The sequence below is a fragment of the Pinus tabuliformis genome, chromosome J, assembly GCF_031772625.1.
Source record: "Pinus tabuliformis cultivar Carrire ecotype Pingquan chromosome J, CPIR1, whole genome shotgun sequence".
Classification (NCBI taxonomy): domain Eukaryota; kingdom Viridiplantae; phylum Streptophyta; class Pinopsida; order Pinales; family Pinaceae; genus Pinus; species Pinus tabuliformis.
The window spans coordinates 401,904,961-401,914,066 of NC_142295.1; the positions used below are offsets into that span (position 1 = coordinate 401,904,961).

General features: G+C 38.5%; 1 pseudogene; it reads right to left on the reverse strand.

Annotated features, from left to right (window-relative positions):
• Positions 1-6,290: 6,290 nt before the first annotated feature.
• LOC149227492 (protein EXORDIUM-like 2 pseudogene) lies at positions 6,291-7,732 on the reverse strand (annotated as a pseudogene).
• Between the last annotated feature and the right edge of the window lie 1,374 nt (positions 7,733-9,106).

Genomic DNA, 9,106 nt, shown 5'->3' on the forward strand with positions numbered 1-9,106 from the left:
TTTACTATTCTAAAGGGGTCATGAAATTATGGGCAGTGACCTGGGCTCTGGGCCTGAAAAAGTGGCTCAAATCCCTGGGATGTTGGCATAGCACTGACAAATTTAGTCTTTGGATGCTGGAAAGCAAGCCTATGAGAGAGATTTTGGGTTTCTAGACGCTATCATGCCTATAGCATGAGAGCGACTGAGGCTTAAGTTGTCCAAAAGATCAGTGGGACCCAAGGGCAAGTTGTCTAAAGTGTTGGATTGGTTCCTAAGGGTCCTAAAGCTGATGTTGAATGTCTTGATGGTGTGTTTATGCCAATTCCACTTCCTTAACGTGACTTAGGAGTTCGAATCATATCATGGTGGCCTCTTGTCACATGTTTACCTCTTTTGGTTTCTTGCTTGGGTAGATGTGGGAGGAGGGTGTTACAATTTTCTCTTTATTTTTATTTTTCTTTTTAAATTATATTTTAAATCATTTGTGAATGGTTTGCACGTAAGTAAAAGAAAATTAGTAGACTAAAAATATCTCTATTTATTATTGTCCTCTAGCATGAGAGTGTTTTTATGAAAGTGTATTAACTTATTCCTTTAAAGCTTTTGTGAATGGATCTTATGTCTAAAAAGTTAGGCTTTATTTTTGTATGTTTTATAAGCAAACTTTTCTAAAAATGTTAGGGAATCCCATTTTAATGATTTTGAATCATGTATTTCTAGGGTCCTTTTGTCTGAAAAAATTATGCTTTATTTTTTTATAATTATCTATTATGTAAAGTAGCGTAGATCCATCTTAACTCTAGAACTATCAAGCGCCAAGAAAGATCAAATCTCTCGAGGTGTAAACCTTTCCTCAAGTTCAATCTTTAAACCTCTTTTTTAAGTGCAAAAATTAAGGAAATGTTTTCACCTCGATAGATTTGATACGTCTCGGCACTTGATATATCTAGAGTTAAGATGAATCTACGTTGATTTTATAAAAAATATTGATGATGATGATGATGATGATGACATGATTAAAACAGAGAAAGGAACAGAGAAGGAGTTGCATGTGCTGAAGCAGCAACTCAAGGAAGAACATGAGCTACATAGACGAGAGAATGAGTTGCAACAGGAACAGATACAGTAGGGGGCGCAACTTGCACAAACGGATGGAACTGCGCCCACACAAGTTATAGATCCATCCCAATAGCTGGTACAGAGCAGACAAGGTGAGTAGTGTTGTTCATCGCATACAAGGGACTTCAGCAGCATGCATGTCATTATGCGTACGCATGTGATCCCACCCATTTGGAACACTCGCCGAGGCGAAGACAAGAAGCAAGTCTGACTGGATTTGAACATGTACTTCGACAAGTTTATGCGCATGGTCACCAGCACACACTTGGAGATCACCACAAACAATATGCATCAGTATGTTGCTGGTACAACCACACTCAAGACGATGATGTGCATGCTATCAAATGAGTTGAACAGAGGGGTCATATAAGTGTACCTGGATGCAACAGAGGCAAGAGTTTGCTTTCAGCAAGATGTCACCATTGAGGCACAGACACCATCACGGACGACCAAGCTTGGCATCAGTTCGCCACCATCGATCATCGCAAGGATGTCGAAGAGTTGGTCTTAACACAACGGTTCGAGTGTTAGTGATGTCTTGCATGACTTGCTCAAGCCTATTTTGTCTCACATGGGTACATGTGCAGATTGTATGTAACATCTTGCCAAGTGGAAGTTCAAGTGTCAATAGTTGATTGTGACAGTCATAGAGTAGTTGAAGATTCATGAGGGTAGGTGAACAGTCACAAAGGGGAATGTTAAGGGCCACCCCACCCTTTGCTATAAATAGTCTCTCACAACTCATTGTAGAGTCTTTTGGTCAGCCAAGCTTCCAATAGGAGTATCTTAGAGAAAGCTTGGACAATATTGTAACAAGCCTTGGCTTCTCCACTGTGCAGAGCTAGCATATCTCTTTGGAGGAGCAGGTGGCGGTGACTGTAACGTTCCGCTGTCGGAACTAGTGGTTGGTCATGGTTGTATTGTATGACTCGAACTTACACTTCTTAATATAACAGAGCCAGCACATTTCTGCATATGTCGTATTGTGTTTCAGCTATCTTGTTTACTCTAAATTATATATGTATTTGTTTGCTTACACATGCATGTGTAGCTATTTTTTGTATATGTATGTATGAATCTTACTGAAACATGTTGTTGGTTTAACCATCACTTTGGATTGCTAGCTTACTTGCCTTCCACATTGTAATGCATGTTTTCTCGTGTGTTCCCTTCTTAACTCTGTGCTATCACAGATTTCCAAAGGGCGCACTCACCTCACCCTCCGTGTGTTAGAACCGCTTATGCACCTTCCTTGACTTGCTGCATATGTCACACCTTTGCTACCAATAGGGACATCTTACTTGCCTCTGTGTGAAACCGCGGTCAAGGCGATACCGTACGACGCACCGTTGGGAATCCTACACCAAACGGTCTGAGGTGTAATTGGGACTTCTTACCAGGGAGATCCCCTGACATGTTGGCTGGTCCAACACCGTCAATAGTCTCCTACTCCAAACGGTCTAAGGTCTAGTTGGGACTTCTTATCGAGGAGATCCCCTGACATGTTGGCAGGTCCAACATCGTCAACACCTTCACTCTAAATCATCATGTTGAAAGTTGAGATAAATGGTTCCTCTTCAAAATACAATATAGTTAATAGGTTAACCAAGCTGTTTGAGAAATTTTCAAAAATGATTTAGCTTGATTTGTACAATCTTCATAATTACATAAATAGCAACTATATAAAATTACATCAAATTATTGACTAGTTTGATAATAAAAATTAACACTATTAGATATATTTGATTTTTTCAAAGTAATATAAATCATATACCACTATAATATCATTTCATTGAACAATATTTTATAGTTAAGTTAAGGCAAAAAAATTTTCACCACTAGTAATAAAAGATTACTTTTATGTTTATAATAATAATAAAAAAAATACACACATAATATATGATATTAAATGATAAATAAAAATAAATATCAAACATTATACAAAAATGATTTTTATGTAATTAAATTATATTCTAATTATTGAGTATAGATTGGCCAAATTAAATTATATTTTACTTAAACAAAATCTTTCTGTAGAAATCACATGAGAGAATTTTTTGGCCAATACGTTTCGAACCAACAGATATGGATTTCATATATTTTAATTAGCCAAATCTTTCTAATAAGTGTGGATTTCTAATTATAATACTCTTAGTATTATTCAAATCCTTGTAACAAGTGTGGATTTTTAGATGGAGGGGTCAAAATGGCATAAATTCTTCAAATCCTTTAGATTAAGGTGCGGATTGGTCAAATATTTGCCATAGGTGTGGTTTGGTGAATAAAGTGTGGGTTGGGTAAGTGTGGATTGTAAAGGTGTAGATTGGTCAAATCCTTTTATCGATTTGTAGTAGGTGTGGATTACTCAAATCCTTCCATCCTTCTAACCAATGCAAGCTACTTCTATACTGCGCAAAGTTGCAGAAATTAAAATTTACTAAAGAACCTACAACTCCATGACAACTTTCATTATTTTCGTCATACGACCTACGGGGATAGTATTTCATAACCTTTTTACACTTCGATTTTGGTTCCCCAATGGAATGGCCTACCTGACCTATTGGGATAATATTTCATAACCATTTCACAATTTGATTTTGGTTTCCATTGGACTGGCCTACATGACGTATGGGTATAGTATTTCATAACCTTTTTACACTCACTTACACCGACTGGCCTACATGACATATGGGCATAGTATTTCATAACCTTTTTACACTCACTCACACCGTTTAACTTTAGATTGTTATCAAACTAACAACGAATAGCTTCTGCACATTTTTTGATAAAATGTTATTATGTTTTTACTATTTTTTTGTTGCACAAGATGTAAGTTTTTTTTCTCATTTTTCTTTAGGGACCGCCCATTTACCAGTTTCACATTTTAGATCATGAGAGTTAGTCTTCAGTTATGCAATTGAAGTTTTAGCTTTTCCCTACTCAAATACTCTTTATCATCATGTTTACCGGTTGGTTTAAATTATTTGACATAATATGTTTTTTTGCCTACCTATTTAGTCCACATGGCAGTTCTAAAATTTTTAACACCCTTTTTTTTATCTCCTCCTTAGCCTGAGGACAATCATGCAGATTTATGTCCCATTTGCCCAACCACTTTCAGTTTTGCTTCATCCATATCTTTTTCCCACGATTTAGCTCTTCTTCAACAACCAATTTGGGTCATTTATGCTTAACCATGTTTTCAACCTTCTTTAGGTAACTTAGCAAATGAATGATCGCTCAAGCCTCAATTGGAAACATGTCAGCCTCACCTATTAGGATATCATATGGGACCGAAGAGGGCTTTTTTTAGTCTTCCAATCTCATAGTTCTGCTTGTCTACACCTGCTCTAAAAAAGGTATGAAGCTTTCTACCCTTCTTAGATTCTCTTTGATCTACGTGTCTTCCAGTGTGAACTTATAGTGGAAATCAACTCCTAAGTACTTGTACTCATCTACAACCTCCAAGTGGTTGCCCTCAAAGAGAAAAGTGACCTTTTGTTTGCATTCCCACATCTTGACAAAAGAGTCTCAGAGCTCTCAAACCTGGTGCACTAAGAATAAGGTCATCCGCATATAAAAATAGTTTAACCACATATCATGCCAATTGGATGTCTTCTCTTTCGGTATTGCTTATCCACTCTTAAAATTTATCAATATATAAACCAAATAACGGATGTCTTCTCTTTCGATATTGCTTATCCACTCTTCGAATTTATCAATATATAAACCAAACAATGTGGGAGAAAGAGGACATCCATATTTAATTACTACAACGTGGGAGAAAGAGGACATCCATATTTAACTACTATATCATTGCCAAAGCAATGATAAAGGACATCCATATTTTTTTTTTTTTTTTAACACTAGGACAATCGGTAACTGGTGAGAGTTATCCTGGGCAGGCCCAGGATCAAATCCAATTGGCTGCCACTATAAACCTAGGCTAGGTGCAGCAACCTGCAAGCCACACATAGCAAGAACTTATGCCTCAACAAGAGCCGAGACGTCCACTCTGGGGTCGCCTACTCTTCTAGCCAAGACACAACAGGCCATGTACTCAACGAGATTTGAACCTCCGCCTCGTGGGTTTCACCCAACGAAACTTACCGTTAAACCCCATATCACTGTACTTAACTACTATATCACTGCCAAAGCAGTTAGACATACCTTCCTTTGTTCAAAGTTTGGCTCTAACCCTTTATGAACAGGTACCCTATATTCCCATGATTCTTTCATTTTGTACCATAACTTATCTCTAAAAACAATATATAAAACTTACTTATCTCTAAAAACAATATCAAAATCATTTTGTACCATAACTTATCTCTAAAAACAATATAAAAAACTTACTTATCTCTAAAAACAATATCAAAATCAACAAAATATGCTTCCCACTATTCCTTAATAGTGACCAATAATGACATCTGTCAGCATAATGTTTTGGCCTTGTCTACCCATTCCTCTTTTCATCGCAACCCTAAACTAGTGACGTGTGAGCATAATGTTTTGGCGCGATGTGTGAGGCCACAAAACTGGGTGCTGCAAAAGGTTTAACGGCAAAGCATACAACTTTGTACTCTGATTAGACAATTGAAGATTCATAGAGTCCGACGCAGGGACAGGCGGTTGTGCCTTGCTTGGGCATTCATGTTTCAAAAATTCCGGGAACGAACAATGAGGGAGACAACAGTTGATATGCATTCAAAAATACAAAGACCAGGTTTCACAGCTATAAGCCGTATCTTTGTTAAGCAACTTGAAGATAGAAGACTACAAACGGTGTCATAATGTATGTAGACCAGGTTTCACAGCTATAAGCCGTATCTTCGTTAAGCAACTTGAAGCTGAAGGCTACAAACGGTGTCATAATGTATGTGTGAATGGTAGGTAGCGTTGCAGTGTAACGATGGCAATTTTAAATTGATTGATAATTATTAAGAACACGCCTTGCTCATTCCATGTCAGCCCAAATGTAGGAACACCGTCCAAAACATATAAGCGAAAATACAAGGGATGTGCCATGAAAAATAACAGTAATATGAAAAATAAAGTCAAAAAATTGAAGCTTTCACATGGGTGCAGAATGAAATTCGGCAGAGAATCCTAATTACTACATCTAATATGTTTTTCTTGGGTGTATTAATTTCAATATGTTTCAAACTTCCTAATCAAATGAAACAAATGGGTTTTCAAAAAGGCTTTTCGCCAAATTTGCAAGATATTTCAGACAAAAGAATGTGTATTAATCTCTATAAAGAATAAAGAATATCTGTTGAAATGCGGCATAATAGATGCCACTTCTTCTGCGCCTAAATCTACCTGCTCCCTGCCTTCTTTAGGCAGGTTTAGGACAGCGACAACTACAAAAATGATTATATCAATGTCTTGCATGATCGGGTAGCCGGATCCCACATAGCTGGCAGCAGAAACTCCCTCCCGTTAACTCCATTGGCATTGTAGCTTGCCCCCGTCGTTTTATCTACCTGAAGCTCCCCTGGGAACCCCGGATATGACCCCTTTCCGTAAATTCCTGCGCAGCCAGACGCAGCCTCTAAAGGTGCGGCAGCATCCCCTTGGAAGTAGCCTGTGTCGAATGGATTAGTGGTTGCTCCTGCCACAACAGTGGCAATGTTGATGATCATGCCATCGATGCCCACGTCTCCGTTTGGTGCCACCAGGGGAGGAGTCTGGGGTCCGTACATGGGCTGATGGAAGGGCCACGCGCACTGTCCAGGGCACTGACTCGCAGAATTCCCCACCCATGCGTATGGAAGAAGCTGTTGATGCTTCTCCTCATTCCCCATTATTCGGCTTCTAGTTGATTTATGGTCCGATAATAGATTGAGACTGGCATGGAATCCACAGGAACTCATGCAGAACCCTTCCACTGTAACATCCTCAGATGTAAGCACCAAATACACAGCATTGGCACTTCCATCATTATTTTCCGGCAGAGGCAGAGGCAAAGCTCCCGACTTGACGGCCGCTTCAACCAGAGCAGCAATGTCAGTCCTCATGAGTGACTTGCCAAGGGAATAATCTGAATCCATCTTCTGCTTTCCAAGCATTATAACACTGGAGGGAGCCGCCTTGTTTTTGGCTGCGTCCTCATACTTCTCGGTGGTCTTCCACCAGGTGGACACGGAGGGCTGATTTGCTTTCCCCTCTAACGCCTTTTCCCCAAGAGACTGCAGGAAGTCTGCCACGATGGAGCGTTGAACAGGGGTGAATTGCCCATAGAAGATCAAATGGACAGTGATTACCCCACTGGTAGAGAGCAGAGGACCATCATGGTAAGTCAAAACAACAGCCGGGTCTGCCACCAAAGCAGCAAGTTTCCTCGACTGTCCAGAAGAAGCAGCAGAAAATGCAAATAACATCGCCATACAAATCGCCATATGCAGAATGGCGGTAAGTCGAAACCATGAAACAGAACAAGCCATTTTAAGGCAAGCTAATGAAATACCTTGCGACACTCCCTATCTATCAGACAGCCAGCAAATGCAAACTTTCTTGACAATCAAGAAAAATAACAAACAATGCAACAGCGTCAGAATTCGTTACACCACTCTAGGAGGCAAGAAAAACAATGAACGAAGAAATTTGAAACTGGAAGAGGCTGTGTACTGAGAAGATGAGGAGGAGCGATATATAAATAGGGGAAAGTGAAAGACACTGTTATGAAATGGTGAAAGCGATTGGTATGCATTATTATATATTTACGTTGTAGACTGGCAATTCCTTGAAGTTCCTTCCCCTCCCCTTCACAATCACGACCTCCCTCATTACGGGAGACAGCTATCCTGGGGCCATTCGACATGCGATGATACGTGTCGGAAGGAACGGTCCCGTTCTTCTACGTTTCAGCTTTTCCTGCAAACTCAACCTACGCTGTATACCGAGTTGCCTATTACATCGTAGTCAATGTCCCGGTTGAAGTTAACTGCCCCTGAAATAATAACAATTATGTAATCAATGAACAGCTCATTCACCGCCTAGCTAGCTTTTCCTGCAAACTCAACCTACGCTATGTAATCAATGAACAGCTCATTCACCGCCTACCTAGCTTTTCCTGCAAAATCAACCTACGCTGTATACCGAGTTGCCTATTACATCGTAGTCAATGTCTCGGTTGAAATTAACTGCCCCTTAGAACTACTCATGCACTTTTTTTGATTTACTGCGAATGTCATACTTTTACTACCAACAGGGAGATCTTACTTGTCTCTCTATGAAATTGCGTTCAAAGCGATACTATACAATCCACTATTGAGAATCCTACACCAAACAGTGTGAGGTATAATTGGAACTTCTCACTGGGGAGATCCCCTGACATGTTGGTGGGCCCATCACCATCAACAGTGTCCTACTCCAAACGGTATGAGGTCTAGTTGGGACTCCTTATCGAAGAGATCCCCTGACATGTTGGCAGGTCCAACACCATCAACACCTTCACTCTAAATCATCATGTTGAAAGTTGAGATAAATAGTTCCTCTTTAAAATACAATATAGTTAATAGGTTAACCAAGCTATTTGAGGTCCAACAGAGTCAACACCTTCACTCTAAATCATCATGTTGAAAGTTGAGATAAATGGTTCCTCTTTAAAATACAATATAGTTAATAGGTTAACCAAGCTATTTGAAAACTCTTCAAAAATAATTTACCTTCATTTGTACAATTTTCAAAATTACATAAATAGCAACTCTACAAAATTACATCAAATTATTGACTAGTTTGATAATAAAAATTAACACTATTAAATATATTTGATTTTTTGAAAGTAATATAAAGCATTAAGTTAAGGTAGAAAATTTTTCACCACTAGTAATAAAAAATTACTTTTATGCTTATAATAAAAAAAAACTTCACACATAATATATGATATTAAATGATAAATAAAAATAAATAAATATCAAACATTATACAAAAATGATTTTTATGCAATTAAATTATATTCTAATTATTGAGTATAGATTGGCCAAATTAAATTATATTTTAA